Below are 20,000 nucleotides of genomic sequence, written 5' to 3'. Positions count from 1 at the left end.
TACAAGGTAAAACTATCACTTGCTTTTATAGCAAGTTGATGCAGGTAGTTTATCTCGCCCCGCTCTGACTTTTAATTCATGCAATTGAAAAAAAACCGCATTATTTATGGGATTGCCCAATATATAGAATTTTAGATAGACAGATAGACAGACAGACAGACAGACAGATAGATAGATAGATAGATAGATAGATAGATAGACAGACAGACAGACAGACAGATAGATAGATAGATAGATAGATAGATAGATAGACAGACAGACAGACAGACAGATAGATAGATAGATAGATAGATAGATAGATAGATAGATAGATAGATAGATAGATAGATAGATAGATGGATAAATAGAACAATGCCTAACACAAACATTTATAATAACAACGACAATAAAAATAAGAAAGTCAAGCACGAGGATGACGACCAAGACGACAACGACAACAGCAGTGGAGTAGAAATATTCAAAGCTCCGAATATGATAGTAATGAGACACGGTTGTGAACCTGGTGGAACGTACACGTATTTTGTGGTCTTGTGTTCTTGGATGATAAGGGACACAGAAGTGAGAAAGAGTGGTTTTTGTATGGAAAGTTTCTTTAGCGGCTTATTTTAGTAAGATTCTGCTTGCTGTTGAGGTATGGGTACACTACTTGAAGTTGTTAAAGTGACTGCTGCTATGGTTGTGGTTGAAGCTGGTGCAGTTAATTTCTTTCTATAGCGCTTTGTCGCATATTTTGAGATTTGTTTCCTACATAGATGGTTTCCAATTTTAACTTTGTTTCATTTTCTTTGTTTTCTTTTTCTGCTTGTTAAATTTCTTGATACTGACTTATTTTTCTTTTGTAAATGATAGCGGTATGACAAGTGGCTAATATGAAACTAATTCATCTATGAAAACAGGGTTTTTATCTACAATACGGTGGATGCTATAACTAGGAAACATTTTCTCGAACTAAATAATTAGGAACTGTAGTTCTTTATGTAATAAATCAGATAAACATAAATGTTGAACTTAATATAACTAAATTATAATACAGTACGGGCATTTTTATTTTTTTGAAGGCACGTGGCATAATGGTTAGGGTGCTGCTCGTAGAATCGTGGTTACGATTTCCAGATGTGTTGTGTTCTTGAGCAAAACTCTTTCCTTCACGTTGCTCCAATCCACTCAACTACAAATGAGTAATCCTGCGACGATTGGTGAATGTTGTAATTTCGGCCCCTTACGTGACTTGAAAACCGTAAAGTTCTAGAACTCGGGATATTACTTTACTTACGGGTATTTCTCGCTACGATGCATAAAAAAGATGTTCGAGCAGGATTTAGAGCCTCTGCTCACACTTTCAGAACAGAAAACTTTTAAATTCTGACGAGGCTAATTAAACTTGTTTTGTTTCTTCGATTACTGCGCTATTTTAACAAGTAATACAACCAATAAAACTGAGTGTGTTTGCATATGCGTTAGACGATAAGCGTTTACATTAGAAATATTCAAATCGATCAAATAATATAGTTAGAAAACACTGTAGAATGGAAATAGTCGATTGAACCAAGTCATGTAAATGTCTGATTCATGTTCTATAGAGCGTGGAAAGATGGAAAGAAAAGTTGACTTTTGTAAAATGTAGATACAGAATGTAAAAGAACGTGACTAAACATTGCAAAACATTTTGTCCAGAACTACAATAAAAATACAACATAAGCACACTTTTGAAACCGTATAGCTTTGCTGTCGGAAAAATACGTAATTACCGGATATGGGGTTCGAACAAACACCTGCATCTATCTATCTATCTATCTATCTATCTATCTATCTATCTATCTATCTATCTATCTATCTATCTATCTATCTATCTATCTATCTATCTATCTATCTATCTATCTATCTATCTATCTATCTATCTATCTATCTATCTATCTATCTATCTATCTATCTATCTATCTATCTATCTATCTATCTATCTATCTATCATCTATCTATCTATCTATCTATCTATCTATCTATCTATCTATATCTATCTATCTATCTATCTTCTATCTATCTATCTATCTATCTATCTATCTATCTATCTATCTATCTATCTATCTATCTATCTATCTATCTATCTATCTATCTATCTATCTATCTATCTATCTATCTATCTATCTATCTATCTATCTATCTATCTATCTATCTTCTATCTATCTATCTATCTATCTATCTATCTATCTATCTAATCTATCTATCTATCTATCTATCTATCTATCTATCTATCTATCTATCTATCTATCTATCTATCTATCTATCTATCTATCTATCTATCTATCTATCTATCTATCTATCTATCTATCTATCTATCTATCTATCTATCTATCTATCTATCTATCTATCTATCTATCTATCTATCTATCTATCTATCTATCTATCTATCTAGGTCAAACACTAACATTACTGAAAACGACATAAAAACCACATACAAACACATACAACCACCACCACAACCACAACAATTAATAATACACGTGACACAGAACACATACAGCACCCTGAAATCTCTTTACCCCCTGATGCAGTAGGGAGATTTCAAAAGTACTCATCGAAAAAACTGTATAAAAGCCTCATAGAAGAAGACCGTGAGGTGAAAGACAAGAACTTTCGAAAAACAAGTAACTTTTCTCTCTCCTTTTCCTTTTTTTTGCACTTTTATCGGAACATGCTCAGAATAGGTAGTATAAATGTACGTGGCTTGGGGTCGCCTTGGAAACAAGGCTACCTGTTAAATGACATCAAGTCACTAAATCTGAATATCATAGCCATCAGTGAGACCAGACTCCAGAGCTTGCGGGCACTCCAGCACATTTTCGGTACACATTTCAACATTTATTTTTTCTCTCCGTGTCTACCGAGAATGGGCGGAGGTGGCACCGCGGTGCTTATCCGGAAGAGTCTGGATCTCAAAGTAAGAGCAAATTTCCTAGACCCGAGGGTAGGCTGGTCGTTTTGGATGTCGATGGCAGCAATGAGTGTGCTTTTCGACTGATAGCAGTTTATGCTCCGTCCTTACACAGGCCGACCAGATTTCTTTCGACGTCTAGAGTCTTTCATGGGAACGTCTCGTCCTTTACTTTTAGTGGGGGATTGGAATGCCACCCTGGACACGCATCTAGACTACGTGGCAGAGATAGCAATAGAAGGGGATGCAAATGCCTCAAAGACCTGCTCAGACGTTTCCAACTGTCTGACAGGTACCGACTGGACCACCCGAATGTGCCAATGTGGACATGGAGTACCCGCATCGGGTCGTCCAGATCATACTTAGATAGAGTATTCTGTAGGACAATAGATAAAAAATAGTGTAGGTTGTCCACAATTTCATATAGTCAGTTACACAGATCACAAGTTTGTGACTTGTACACTTGACTTAGATAAGACACATAGGCAGGGTCCTGGTTACTGGAAACTGAACGCGTCTTTTACAGCACGACAGGTTTACAGGGACCGGATCAGCACATTAGTTAAGAGAGCTTTGACGGGTACCATCATCAACAACAGATGGTGGTATGCCCTAAAAAAAGCGATTAAAGCAGAATCAGTCAGATACAGTAGAGCCCTAGCATTAGACCGAAATAGAATAGAGGGAGAATTAGTTAAGGTTTTAGAAGAGGCACTTAGAACTGGCATCGCGTCCAACGTACTGGCGGCGAGATTGGCCCTCGACCAACACCTCAACGCCAAACACGAGGGATGCGTTGTCAGAGCTAGGATGCGTGCTCTGAGGAACGAAGGAGTTGGAGCCACCCAAGAGGCCCGAGTGTGGAGACGCAACGAGGCAACAGAGCCACCATCAAGTCTCTTATAGATGACAGGGGCGCGAATTGCTCGAGCCTAAAAGGATGTGTGGGGTTTTTCAACAACACTTCACCCAACTGTTTGGGACAAGTGGTGAGTCAGAAAGCAGAGTGGACTTTAGTGCCTACCTGCATGCCTTGCCACGACTCTCAGCAAGGAGGTGGAGTCTTGTGAAAAGCCTATCACAGCTGCGGATGTAACAGGATGCGATGGTAGGCTGCGCGAGAGACAAGTCACCAGGCTTGGATGGTCTGCCCTACGAATTTTATTTTCATATGCCAGACTTGTTTGGAGGCGTCTTGGCAGCTGTCTACTGCAACTGGCAGCAGAACGGGAGTATTCCTGCTTTTGTAAAGCGAGGAGCAGTGGCACTGATCAAGAAAGACCCAAACAAGGGGGGACTCATAGATAATTTCAGGCCCATCACTCTGCTCAACGCAGATTTGAAAATTTTTGGCCAAGGTGTTAGCCGAGAGGTTGGCGCTTGTCATCAAGAACTAATCGACAAGGCGCAAACATGCGCCGTGCCGGGTAGAAGTATCATGACAACCTCCATCTGATGCGCTACATCATAGACAGGGTAGTTAACAATCCTGGCATGGGTGGGGCGCTGATCAATTTGGATCAATCAAAAGCCTTCGATAGGGTAGACCATCACTACTTGGAGGCTGTCCTCAAAGCGGCCTGGTTTCGGTCCAGTTTTCCGCGGTTGGGATCGCTGCCTTATACAGCGGCATCCGCTCAGTAGTTCGCGTAAATGGTCATATATCCAGACCTTTTAACATCATGCGTTCGGTTCGTCAGGGATGCCCCCTCTCATCGCTGCTGTATGTACTGACTCTTGAGCCACTACTGCGGAAACTGGCGACGCTGAGGGGCATCCCACGAGAGCTGGGATGCGGGAGGAGCGTGTCTGCATACGCGGATGACGTCACCGTCATAGTGTCGAGCTACGAGCTGTCGGCGAGACACTGAAAGAATACGAAGCGGTAACGGGAGCAAAAATTACCGGGAAAAGTCAGTGGGCTTGCGGCTCGGCACCTGGAGAAGCAAGCCCATGCCGTCCAACAGCGTCTCCATCGTGGGACGCTGGACGGACGGACCGGTTAAATTGCTCGGGGTCTGGTTCGGTCCGGACCTTCCAAATGGAGAAAGAACTGGGGCGAGATAACGACTAGGGTGGCTACTCTCACCCAGAAATGGACTGAGAGAAAGCTATCCCTAAAAGGTCGGGCGGAGGTGGCGAACGCGTACATCGCATCCGTCATCGAGTATCGTCTGACCGTCGTGCCTTGTCCCGACCCTACATCACCAAACTGGAACGCATACTCTTCCGCTTCTTGTGGAAGGGAAACGTTCCGATGGTTAGGCGATCCATTTGCTGCCAACACACACCCTAAATGGAGGGCTGGGCATGCCGTTGTTGATGATGCGCAGACATGCGCTGAGACTGCGACATCTCCGGCGCTTCATAGACAACGGTGAACAGGGGTGGTCGCCTTTTGTGCGGCGCGCTTTCCCGCAGCTCGTCTCCTTGGACGAACTACAGTCATGGATCAGCAGAGACCGAGGCTAGGCGAATGGCACCGCGAGTGTCGCGTTGCTCTCACAACTTCTGCCGTCCGGGATCGAACTTGTGCGACTCTCACCAACAAAGGCATTCTATAGAGATTAGTGGAGGGGAGGTTGCGACGACGAACTCGGCAGAGTCTGAGCGTCGACGAGGAACACCTGACCGCCTGTTCAGGACAACTTTCGGGCCGGGACCTATGAACAATCACCAAAGATCCCTGGCCTGGCAGTGCTATCGAGAAGCATTACCTTGTCGGGATAAGCTCTACAGACAACGGTTCCAGACACACTGGACCGACTTGCCCGAGATGCGGTCAGAGCGACGAAACCGTTCTGCACGCACTCGTGCAATGTCCAACCATTTCCGACCTGTGGGCTTATGCCGAACGGCTGCTGTCACGTGTGGGGACGATCCGCCTATCGGCCGAGTCTAATCGTGAGAATGAAATTGCTCCGCCCCTTCCCTCAACCGGGAAGGCAAGGCAGTTTTTCAATCGTACTGGTTGCCTGGTGAAAGAATGTGTGTGGTGGACTCGAGCGAAAGGATTAGAGACAAACACACTTACCTCTCTGGCCATCGCTCATCAACTTTTTCAAGTACCACTTGAAAAGGAAGGTGAGAATGGAGAGGGAAGTTTTGTCTCGCGAAAGATTCAAAAAAAGATGGTGAATGTTTGCAAAGATGGTGCGTGCTAGTAACGAAACCATTTTGAGCATGATCCTGTAGATCGTAAAAAGAAAGAAAGAGAGCATTTTTGACCTCATGTGTTTATTTCCTCCCTGACTGGGGTTCCCGTGGTCTTTTCTGTAGGCTTTTCTTCCACGGATGAACCCAATCTTGTTATATCACATGTTTATACACCATTATTTCTGTGATACACGATTTTCCTTTTTTTTCCTTTTTTTTTTTTTTTTTTTCCTCCTCTCGATCCCTTTTTGATCGCAATCTTATCTTACATTTTTTATTTTTTTTCCACCCTCGAAAAAGAAAGCTCTGCATTTGTATTTGTCCCCTCTGTATTCAGCCCTGTGTGGCTAATAAAAGAAGTTATCTATCTATCTATCTATCTATCTATCTATCTATCTATCTATCTATCTATCTATCTATCTATCTATCTATCTATCTATCTGTCCCTGTCGTCTGTCTGTCTGTCTGTCTGTCTGTCTGTCTGTACAGTTAGTATATATGTCTGCCTATTATACGTGTTAATGTTTATCTGTCACCAATTGACAACCGTTGTTGGTTTGTATACATCCCCGTAGACAAGCGTTTCGATAAAAAGAGACAAATCGAATAACTACCAGATTTAAAATGTAAGTACTGGAGTCGATTTTCTCGCCTTTAACCCTTCAAGGCGGTACCCCAGCATAGTCACAGCCCAACGACAAACAAGTAAAAGAATAAAAAAGAATAATAAGACAACTAAGGCAGTCGCTTTCGGTAAAGTAGGTACAAGGACAGTCCGTTGTTCAGATGTCAGAATGACCAAACAATTAAAGACACGCGCACACACACACACACTCACTCTCTCTTTCTCTCTCTCTCTCTCACACACACACCACATGCACACACACACACACACACACACGCACACACATACACATACGAACACACACACCATGGCATGCATGGACACACACACACACACACATTATCTTTTCAACGTCCACTTTTCCAAGTTTGCATGGACCATACGGAATTCGTTGAGGCAGATTGTCGCCAATTTTCAACTGTTAACAAAGTAATTTCTCTCCATGGCTGAACATGTATTTACAGAAGACAAGTGTTGAGGCCTCACATTGTGTCATACTTTGCTTGTCATCGGAATCCCCTGTTCCAACTGACAACAGACTTCCTCCAACAGCACAACATCCAGACACTGCCGTGGCCTGCCCTAAGTCCGGATCTGAACCCAATAGAGCACCTGCGGGACGATATCCAAAGAAGGTTTAATGACATCCGTCTAAACCGACAACTGCGGCACAACTCACTGCAAGTTTTAATAGTGTGGGCTGCTATCCCCATGGCCTTCATCAATCGTTTGGTGCATTCAATGTACAGAAGATGCCTGGTAGTAGTAATCAACGCCTACGGTGGTCACATGAGATATTGAGTTCATCATTTTGAATCCACGACACTCCGTCATCACGTGACACTGTTTCAAACATGTTTCAGGAAATGATGCTTTATTATTAGGAAAACGGTTTCTTAATTTAAAGTATAGAAGCTATCTTATCATGGCTAACCACATTGGGGAGTGGGGTTACTGTAGCTTTATAGCCCCAAGAGATCTTCGTCTCTAGCTGACTTTAGACACAATATCTCTGTCCTTTACTTTACATTATCGAGCGATTACTGTTTCAATCTCATTCTGAGATTTAATTATGCTTACTGTTCGTTTTTCGACATCAGTGGCAGATGCCATTAGAAAAACTTATATCTATTTGCAAAGGAGCCTTCTCTTTCATCGCTACCTGGTGGTTATCGCCCGTTGACGAGGGACAAAAATCCCGAAACTAGTTCGAGCGTATCACTCAGGCTTGCGAAGAAGGGATGGCCTCCCTTTGCAAATACTCCAAGGACACAGATATTGTGTCTAAAGCCAGCTAGAGACGAAGATCTCTTGGGGCTATAAAGCTACAGTAACACCCCCTCCCCAATGTGGTTAGCCATGATAAGATGGCTTCTATACTTTACATTATCGAGCGATTACTGTTTCAATCTCATTCTGAGATTTAATTATGGTTTCTTAATTATCACTCTCCAATCAATGCTATGGCAGTATGTTAATAAACCCGCAATCTAGCCGTACTTTTTTGTTGTTACTACTGCTGCTGCAGCATTCGGTGGCCAGATTGGTGGTGATGCAGCTGGTTTATGAGTATCAACAAGTAGTAGTGTTACTTTTGTCACTCTCTGTTGCTGAAGTGATTGTATTTGTTGCTAGTACAAAAGTTCATTTCCCGTGATAAGGCAAGTGTTGACGGTATTGTTTTTATCTTGACTTGGAAGTTCTTTCTCTTTGTCTGGTGGTTGTTATCGTCACTGCTGCCCACTGCAGTGGCTATTATGTTACTCATTGAAGTATGTTACTGTCAGAGGGGGTATGCTCATAGGAAAAGTGGAGGAAAACTTCTGAGTGGCAAATTCTTTTACTCTCGCCAAATCTTTTAATGTCTACTCTTGTTAGCTGGCTTGCGAAGATGATAACAACTTTTAAATGAATGCTTTTTCTTCAAAAATTTTCAAAAATATCATTTTAAATTTCAACCCCATGGAAAGAAAATAATGGCATCATTCTTTTTACCGAGTTCTTAGTAGACTTGGCAACAAAAGAGGAAGAAATTTACTCTAAAAGGACCTTAAAATATAAACAGGATGAATACATGTCACACTTGTTTAAAAGCTACCACCTGGAGGAATTTGAACTCAGAACGCAAAGACGGACGAAATGCTGCTAAGCGTTTTGCCCGGCGTGCTAATGGTTCTGCCAGCTCACCGCCTTTTAAGCAGAAAAAATATTATGTCATTCTAGGACGGTGAGTTAGCAGAATCGTTAGCATGCCGGGAAAAATGTTTAGCGGCGTTTCGCTCCACTTTACGTTATGAGGTCAAATTCCACCGAGGTCGACCTTGTCTTTCGTCCTTTCGAAGTCGATAAAATAAGTACCGGTTGACACTGGAATCGAAGTAATCAACTTACCCCACCTTAAAATTGCTGGCCTTATGCCAAATTTTGAAGCCATTACTATATGTCATTCTACACCATACATATCTTACAAGTCGCTACCTCCGAGTCCTCCATGACTTTAGAAATGAATGAAAATTCGTTATTGAGGAGCAACAAATTATAAGAATACGGAAACAAACGCAAAAGGAAAAACAGAAAAGATGAATTCGTAATAGTAAACAAAGAACGACTTTTCTAAACGCTAAACTAATCTTTTTTGTTCTTTTGTTTTGAAAAAAAAGAAGAGGGAAAGATTTTCAGAAAAGCTAGTAGAACTTAAGGAAATAATTATAGAAAGACTTTTTACTTGCTTTATAAATGATAATCACGGTAAGCCAGAAGTGTTTGACCATTCAGCCATCCTAATAAAATGACTGCAAAGAAAACAATGTGTTTGTGATTGTATGTTCTCTTGATGTTTGCTTCGAAGTAAAATTCAAGTGTATTATGACGTCATTTTGTATTCTCACGTCCTGACACACACACACACACACACACACACACACACACACACACACACACATTTCACACACACGGACACACATACGTACACACACATATACAAATACATATACCGTCTCTCTCCTACCACATATTCGTTCGAAGTCGATGGCCAATTTTGAATTTAGTGGCGCGTTGGGAGAATCGACTGGCGCTAAGGCTGCAGGATAATGGAATCAGTCTGAATTCATCAACTACCGTTCCTCAACGGCATTTGTATGACTCACACTCATCGAGACCGAGGCGTCGCGCTACTTCAATACGAATGCACTCATCATCTAGAAGAGTACCGATAGATGAAGAAGGCACAGAATCGATCCATGTTTCGCTGTTTGGTTGCGAAGCCTAAGCATCGATCTCCCGTCTTAGGCAGTCGCGGAGAATCATCATCAGGATCCCCAAAGCTGCTCATGATTTTGTTTTCAAAGCGCTAGCGCCGTCCATAGACCAATCACTTGCTATCAACAGTCCGCAAGACTGGAACAAATTACTCCATTTTGCGATGCTCGTTTATGGGTTCCCGAAGGCAGGTGGGGTTTCGCCTCCCTCTTTGACTTCGAGGCGTAGATGCATCATCTCTACCTTCAGAAACTCCTCACCAACTGGCCTCTCGCTTCTATCGACTTGTCCATCGACGCCGACGTCACGCATGCAGCCGAAAATTGTTAAATACCCCTGACGTAGTACTATACACACTACATGTGTTCAAATTTAACTGGGGTCGAGTTTGCCTTTCGTCTTCCGTGATTCATAATAAAAGTATCAGACATTAGACACAATTTTTAATGTACTTTGTATCGCAAGCTATTAAACTTCCAATATCTGTCTGAAAGAAATCGTGTTGCTAAGTCATTGTATTTGTGTTTGTGGTAAAAGTGAATTCGTTTTTTTATAAACCCCGAGATTGTATGACTTCTTAAATAGTATTGCACTACGAACTTAGCAAATAAGTTGCCAAAAGGCCAAATTTGAACTTTCTATTTCCATTCATTGTGTAATTGTTTTAACATACAGCGAATGAAGAAATCAACTAAGAAAAGTTCTTTACTATTTCTTCTATAACTAAACTGTTATTGATTATATTTATTGCAATCTATATTTATTAAATTAAACTCAATTATTGAACTGATGATTTTTCTTATCACTATGCCTATATCACTGAATTAGAATTTCTTAGCACATTGCCTCAAGTATGCTACCCACTATTTTACTATCTGTTTCTAATATTGCAGGTGTCTCTTGGTACTTTCTCAGTAAATCTTTTAAGCTCTCACGTCCTCCAGTGATCATTCACTATAGTCCAATATCCTCTCCGTTCAGTCTGAAAAGTGGCAATAAGGCTGTGGTTTACTGATGAGATCTACTTATGAAATACGTCCGGAGTTGTCGCTCTACTGTTTACTCCCCGCTGAATTCTACATTTCATTAATTTTAATAAACTAATTAACGCTTCAGGATCGTCTCCCCTGCCTTTCCTCATCAGAATTAGTAATTAAAATAACGATTTTTCTCCACACGAAGCGTGTAATTTTAATCAAATAAAAAAAAATATTGATTGGTTCACATCAACACTACAGTGGCTGCTTTTGATTTAATCAGGCTCATTCTTATTTATGAGAGAGGGAGAGAGAGATGGGGTGGGGGGAAAAAGGGATTGTGAGACATTCACGCCTTTCTCAACTCTTTGCCTTTCCATTTTCACAAGTTTGTCCTAAACGTCCATGCTTGTTTTAGACTTTTAGTTATGGGAGGTTATTTTGGTTTAGCAGGCGGGAAATATGTGTTGGTAATATATAGTTGTTGGATAATATCAAACTTTAAATGTGCATTATATATGCGCCAGATATAGATATATATATATATATATATATATATATTATATATATATATATATATATATATATATATATATATATATATATATATATATATATATATATCAGATGTGATACACAGAACAGGCAAAGGGCATGCATTAGTGGCAGAACTGAATTAAATAGAACCTCTCAGAAATCGAAAACGGGATGTAGATTCGTTTCTCTTCGGTTGATCCTTATTCTACAGCTTTCACCACTATCGATACGATTCAAATAAAGAACTGCTACTTGGCTACTTGGCTACTCGACTTGCGAGAAACACTAACCAAAGGTTCTTCAAATCACGTCCTATTCTTTCCAAAATAAAATGACAGGATACTTTATATAAAATTTTCTTGTTATAATAATATTTCCTGTAATTTTTCTTTTCTATAATTTAATAAATGGGCTTGATACAGGAGAAAGAAATATATGAATTTATAATGAATGAATAAATATATAAAATTTTTGATGTATATTGTAATCAAAATAATTATAACATTTAAGAGAAACAAACAGAAGAAAAAAGAGATAAGAAAAAGAAAGAAAAGAAAAAAGGGACTGGTGGGTTAAAGCAGCAAAAGTTGAAAGGAGAGGGGCGATGGATCACATTAATGTTTGAAAAATAATTGCGATGGTCACTGCTGAAACGCCTTTGATTATTGGTCTGCTACATCACATCTGGTTTAGGATTGAATACTTATAGCAGCAGCAGCAGCAGCAACAGACACAACAACGCTGTAGATTAGGCATGGACAAACTTTTTCGAGAAGCGGGCCGCATGAGACATAGCTCATCATATAGTGGACTGCATAACACATAACTATAGTGGGCCGCACTACTTAAAAAACCCCAAAGAAAACAAATTAAATTATGCGTGTGTTATTTTCTCCATAAAATTAAACCTGCCAATTAGAAAATCCCGCCGGTCGCAATTTGCCCATCACTGTCGTAGATATTGACATTTTTTTTTTCAGTCTGAATTGCTTTACTTGTTTGAGCAGTTGTCAGACGTGTTGCTTAGGCAGTCTGAGTCTTCAGAACTCAAAGATATATATCTTTAGTAAGAACAAGGAATATTCGGCGTCACAAACGGAAGTGTGGGCTCGGACCTTAGTTCCACATTGGTAACATTGATTATTCTTCTCTTAACTACATTCTAAAGCAATCATAGCTACTACTACTACCACTCTTCATCCTGCTCCTCCTCCTCCTCCTCCTCCGCCACCTTCTCCTCATTTCCCCTTATCCTCTCTCCACTTCCCATCCCTTCCTCCTCCAACCCCCCCTTCCTCCTCCCCTCCTCCTCCGCCACCTCCTCCTCATTTCCCCTTATCCTCCCTCCACCTCCTATCCCTTCCTCCTCCACACTTCCACCTCCACTTCCCCCTCATCCCTCCTCTTCCTCCTCCCCTCCTCCCCTCCTCCTCCTCCTCCACACCACCACCGACTCCCCCTTCCTCCTCCTCCAACCACCCAGCGGCGACTCCCCCCCCTCCCCCTCCCCCTCCTCCTCCTCCTCCTCCTACAACTATACTACTACTATACTACTACTACTAATACTACACTACTACTACTACTACTACTACTACCACTACCACCACCAGCAATATAAATTAAATTAACCACCACAGCCGCCTCCAGTCCCAGCACCAGTACCACCAGCACCACACCCACCACCATCACCACCGCAACCACAACCACCTTAACACTCTTCAATTACAACCATCTGTCATTATCAACAGTAACACGATTCCTCTTTCAAAAATAACTACTTTCAAACACACATACACACAAACACACACACACACACATACACACACACATGTACACGCATACGCATCCATACGCACACATGCACAGACACACAGACACAAATATTAGTTGTCTGTCTCAGTCGACGATCATCAAACATCCCGGCAATATGATCCAGTGAAGAACTGAACTGCACTAGCCAGTAGCTACATGTGTTAATCTTTCGTGTGTCTGGTAGCAAGACATTGTCTCACCGATACCTGTTATCATTGTTATATGACCTCGCTTTCATTCCTTTACACCCCACTTTCACACACGGGAGTCTGTGTGGTATATATATATATATATATATATATATATATATATATATATATATATATATATATATATATTATATATATAATTTGTGTGTAGTGTGTGTGTGTGTGTGTGTTTGTGTGTGAGTGTGTGTGCGTATATATATATATATATATATATATATAATGCTTGCTTTTATGTTGAACTATACATAATTCAACATATCGCATGAAGGATCATTTGATATATTTGAGTAACTGTGAGCCCATCTTTCCCCATAGATAGAGATGTTTGTGAGAACTCAACCAGTTGCTGCCATTGTGTTTACAGAGACCTCTATAAGTCTGAATTGTAAGTGGGAGAAATTTTTGCGCAGTACTATATTTTTTGTCTATGATTAAGAACTTTTGAACTGCATCGTCGCATACACTTTTATAACAACTCATCATAATGCATAACTACAATAGGAGTGGGACACAATGAGTAATAGTTACTAAAAAAAATTACAAATGTCCATTGTCTTATTAAAACTATATAAGCTAAGCAAATGAACTTCTGTAAATGCATTGAAAACACTGTAACATTCAGAACTCTATTTCAGAAAATTATCACCGTTCTCTTTGAGTATATAAAAGACAAATTTAAGTGGAGTAAAAAAATAAGACACAGTAAGGTAAATATTCCAGAGTTGCATTTGAAAAAAGACTCATATACATCACTATTCACCTTTAGATATTAGAAAGATCAGAAATGCAACAAAAATTTAAAATATCTAAGACAAATGAAAGAGCATCTTGGGAAAACTATATAAAATTAATGAAACTCAACTAAATATAAAAACTCAGCATAAAATATTCTCTATAGTTTCTTCACGATCTGATGGAGTGACTCTCTTCCTAATATATTTACGCACCATTCTGTTCAAGAGAAGGAATTATTGAAATTAGTCATTACTCATTTTGATCCGCTTTACACATCACTTTTTGAGAATTGAGAATCATCAAATTAGATATTAGTGTGGGAAGAAATTGACTTGGAATTCAATAAAGAAAAGAATTTTGATTGTTAAACACCAAAACTTATCAGGATAATTAATATCGAGTGAAGGCTGAGTAAAAATTTCTTGAAAGAAATGACTTGTCAGCTATGTTAGAAACTCTTTCAACTTCAACAACTGCAACAATTATGGTAGCCAATTTTTACTCCCATAGGTGATGCAACAGTACAAAATGATGATGCGATACTTGCAATGTAATAATTTCAAACAGACAGGGGGAAAATAACGAGAAATCAGAAATTACTTACTTCCTCCACCCCTATATTTTTTCTCACAAAAAGATATAAATTATTTTAGTTTGTTTTCTCATGCATATTGTTTTTGCCGAAAAAAAAAAGTGTACGTTGCAATATTTTAAAACATACCAACGGAAGTTTCTAGACGTAACCATTCCCAACTATTCATTGGAGATTAATTCGTTTTTATTGTTTTGTATCACTGTATCATTTAATCTGACGTTGTTTATACAGATTACGACATGACACAGTCTCCCCGAATCAAGTCAGCCTCGTTTTGGTTTCCTCGAATCCCAACAAACATTTCCTCCTTTCTCATTTCACCTATAATTGGTACAGCCACAACCAACTGTTCCAGTATGCTACAGGTTTTGTGCTGCTCACTTGTCAACAGAACTGACTGGTCTTAGGTACAAGATCTCAAGATTGCATTGCCTGGCCAATACAATATCTATTCGAGTCCTCAGATATGGGCGTTATTTCGAATCCCCTTTTTGGTATTGCCCCCACCCCACCGTTTACTGTTATTCATTTGTCATTTGCTATGATTCTCGACTAGAATACATACATACATACCACCACCACCACCACCACCACCACCACCACCACCGTTGCTTTTACCTGCATCACTACCATTACACTGGAGATGTAGGAGAGTCGTTGTGACTTTAAAACAAGTCTGCGTCCGATCACAGCTGTTATCTTGTTGCTGTTGTTGTTGTTGTTGTTGCTGTGTTGTTGTTGTTGTTGTTGTTCTTCTTCTTCTTCTTCTTCGTCTTCTACTACTACTTCTTCTACTAATTCTTTTCTTCTTCTTCTTAGAGAGACTAACAGATAGACAAATAGACAGACACAGAGAGAAAGAGAGCGAGAGAGCGAGCGAGCGAGCGAGAGAGAGAGAGAGAGAGAGAGAGAGAGAGAGAGAGAGAGAGAGAGAGAGAGAGAGAGAAATCGAATCCCAGTACTTCAGCACTGGTGCTTTATTTATCGACACTGAAAGAATGAACTGCAGCAAAATGTAATCTTAGCGCGACTGAAACTGATTTAAACGCAGATTCCTGAACATATGCCATCAGGTATTCTAACAGACAAACTCTGCCAATTCGCAAACCCATCTACTTCTCCACCAATCATAACCCTAATATCTCTCCACTGTTTTTCTTTCTCTCCTTGCTCTTCTTTAACATTGCTAATATCTATTCCACTCACACCTTGTTGCTATCATTCTACACGATTACTAGAAAAGCAAAGAGCTTCTATCTGTACACGGTCGCTCCATCTGCAAAGAATATTAGACAATCTTCTTTAAATCATATCATTTGCTTCATAAAAAAGTTGGAATGTCTTTCATCATAAGTCTGCTGTATCAGGACAGACCTGACTCCAAACCGCCGCCGCCGCCGCTATCGTCGTCGTCGTCACCATCATCATCATTAGCAGCAGCAACGTCATCATCGGCAACGTCATCATCATCATCATCTTGATCATCATCAGCAGCAACAACAACGTCATCACTCCTTTCCTGTCACTTCTCTTTCTATTCTTTTCCTCTTTTCTCTCTTTTATCTGTACACACTTTCACCATATGGTGAAGATTTTATGTCATTCTGTCTGTGGAATATCGTTTACGAATGGGAAACATTCGCAGTTAATACAGACCAACAACGTCACTTGTCTTCAACTGAAAGAGTAAATGTTAGAATGAGATATCAGTGATAGAGATAGATAGAATAGATAGATAGATGGAGAGAGAGAGAGAGAGAGAGAGAGAGAAGAGAGAGAGAGAGAGAGGAGAGAGAGAGAAAGAGAGAGAGAGAGAGAGAAAGAGAGAGAGAGATGGGTAGATAAGATTTCGGAAAACATCTCTCTCCTCCGCGACGTCATGTCTATGATCAAGACACTTAACTCTGAACCCATGTTCAATTCACCTAGCTTTTATCTGTCTCTATAACTAATTTTAAACGAACGAGTGAACGAGACTACCCGTAAGTCACCAGTTCACAGTCTGGGATCCGCGTGCTCCGTTCAAAATATTAAAAGGCTGCAATGAAGAATGTATAATATTCATTTACATATAAAAGTTCATTTACACATATTTTCAATTGAGAGATGAAACTGGGAAAACTAGTTTGTTGTTAGTTAATAAAAATCGGCTGATTAAATACACTGTTATTTCTAAAGTCAGGTATCCGTGGGAAAATCAATTTAAATAAAAGGGCTCCTTGATAGGGAAAAGTTTGGGATTCACTGCTCTAGGCAGGCGTTCGACCTACTAGAAATATCAGCTAAATCTTCCTCAAATCATACTGTCACATTAAAAATTAGGTCACATGGATTGCTCAATTTGGTTTCATCGGGACCTTAGAAATAGGTCGCATGAAATTGTTCAGTTTGGGTTAACCGAGTGCTAAACAACAATAGCAACACGATGTAGATCTTACTTTTAGTTACAGAGTAAGTGACGTAGACTAGAAATAAGTCGATGTTCGAAGCAGCACTGTAAAGTTGAATGATTCTATTAGCTCGTTGAATCGTTGTGTTGAAATTAATCTTCTCTAGAGCATAGAGCTTGGAGAGAGATAACCCCTGCCCGACTGCTTTGTCCTTGATACACAACCGAATGATTGAGTCTTCAGTGGTAGTCCTACGAACCAATGGCTCAAAGAACACGGCACGCATCACCATCGCATTTCTATACCATGCTGAGGGTGTTTTTTTAATGTTTTTATTGTTATCGAATTGTGTTGACCAACTTTCTCAACCTGAAATCCACAAACTCCCAGGTTTCCAAAAAGAAAATGCTGGTAGTCCATGAATTGAGTTTAAAATATTTTGAGTTGCCAAACTCCTGAGAGGTCGTAAGAAAATTCAAAATAAAACGAGTCCTTGGTTGGTAAAAAGTTGGGAGTTAATGGAGTAGACCTACGATAAAAATAAGAAAAACAACAACAACATTGGTTTCAAATTTCGGAAAAGAGCCAGCAGGTTTGGGGTAGAGGGTAAGTCGATTACATCAAGCACTGTGCTCGACTGCTACTTATTTTATCGACTCCGAAAGAAGTCGACTTCGGCGGAATTTGAATTCAGAGCGTAAAGCGGGATGAAATGCCGCTAAGCATTTTACCCGGCGTGCTAACGATTCTGCCAGCTCGCCACCCTCCTGCAATAAAAAATATTCCAACTATAAACATTTCATATTTTTTTTCATGTCTAGTGTATCGAGAACTACATTATCTAATACCTCCTTCACTTTTTTAAAGAAGGTGATTTGAAGGTGATTTGGTTGCTATTTATACCATGTCCACCAACCACGTAGAGACTCCTTTGTTGGCTTGTTCTGTTTCTTTATTATTGGCAAATAATTTCTGCGTGCATTCTAGTTTGGTTATTATAAATTACACCGTCTACAGTGTTTATCATGGTTCTAACTGTATCACCTACTCTCTGCTTCTTGTTTCTGAAGCAGAGTTTTCTGCATTAAAATATTTCATTCACGCCGTTAGGCGTCACAATAAAATATCTAAAGCATAGCGCTGGATCCTATCTAGCTTTAAATTAGATACTTTTATGAAGCAATAAAATTGTTATGGAAATCGCATGGCCTCCATCTACAGATTAGTGAAATCCCACCAGATTTAAGAAAATCCACATAATCCTTTGAAAATCCTCACTAGAATGTTAAGATATTGTTACACTGACTAATCTTATAGTCATCAATTAAAAACCAGTATAAGAGTCTATATGTAGACAGTTTTGTAATTTTTTAAATAAAAGTATTTCAAAATAGATCTAATGCTATGTGGGAAGTTTTTTTAGCCTAGAGATATCTAAGCTATGTGAAATAACTACTGTAACAAAGTGGTATAAGATAAGAAGGTGATAAAATATTTAACGAAGGGAGGAAAAAAAATCTAATCAATTAAAATTAAGCCTGTAGTCAATAGAAGAGATAGTATTAATGATAATTATTGCAAAGAAAGGCAAGGGAAACAATTTTGAAATTCCGATTGATAAAAGAGTTGAATTAGGTTATGTAGGAAAGATTTGATGTGAGCAAATACCGGTATGCTTTGGTCTTGTTAAACCACTCCATTAAATCATGGTTTTATTCATATTTACCAGATCTAGAAACTTTATAAAAGTTCATCATTAACGATGGAAGTTGTATGAGTTCAAAATTAGTGATCTGTATACATACTTTAGGTGTGTATATGTTGAAAACTTTACTAAACTATAATATTCATCTTGAGAAAAGATTTTTTATTGACATATAATGTAAAAAAAAAAAAAAATTGGAAATATATCAGCAGCTGGCGAAGGTCGTCCAACAATGCCAGTGAAATTGTTGTTTGTTAGCTTTTTCAGCAGCAAATATCCATCTCACCTCATATCGAGCAAACATCGGCCTCTAGCTTATATAGTTAAACTATGATTGAGAGATTACTTGGTGTCGCGTTTAGCTAGCAAGCTGAACAGGAATTTATATCCTATGTAGAATAACCACACAGTAACTGAGAGAACCAGTTGTTGTGTAACCTTTTAGTATAGTGTGTTTTGAGGGAGGTTCTGGCAATTATTTCTAGCTAGTCAACTGACCGTATAGCAGTGTTTTTCAAATGGGAGCCAAGCCCTCTCTAAGAGGGCTGGCGAGGACTGAAAAAAACGGGAAGTCAAATTGCTATGTTTAATTAAGATATTGCTGTCGGAAGGGCCATTATGCCAATGATAAACACATGCACTGGTTAAATTTCACTTCTTTATTATTTCTCAATCTAATTGATTGTATAATTAATTATTCGGTTAATCAATCAATCAGTTGTGTTGGTTAAAATTATTTCCTTAATCAAACTTTTTAATCTTTCCAATAACTATGGTGAAGAAAAAAAGAATTATGACTACAAACCCTATTTTGTTTTCTCATTTATAAGGAGCTGTTGTTGTTGATGGTGGTGAAGTGTATAAATTAACTAATATTTTTTGCGCCATTTTTTTGAGCCATGGTATTTTCAGTCTGAGAATCACTGGCTTCCAGTTATTGTTGTTGTTGCTGCTGCTTCTGCTGTTGTTGTTGTAAACGTTTGTTACTACTGATCTATTTCATGTTTTCGGCCTCCAATCTAATTATTTGTGGTCTAAAATCACCCATCTGTAGGAATACGATCGAAATATT

Source organism: Octopus sinensis, linkage group LG1, assembly GCF_006345805.1.
Source record: "Octopus sinensis linkage group LG1, ASM634580v1, whole genome shotgun sequence".
Taxonomy (NCBI): domain Eukaryota; kingdom Metazoa; phylum Mollusca; class Cephalopoda; order Octopoda; family Octopodidae; genus Octopus; species Octopus sinensis.
Note: the sequence above shows the minus strand (reverse complement) of the source record.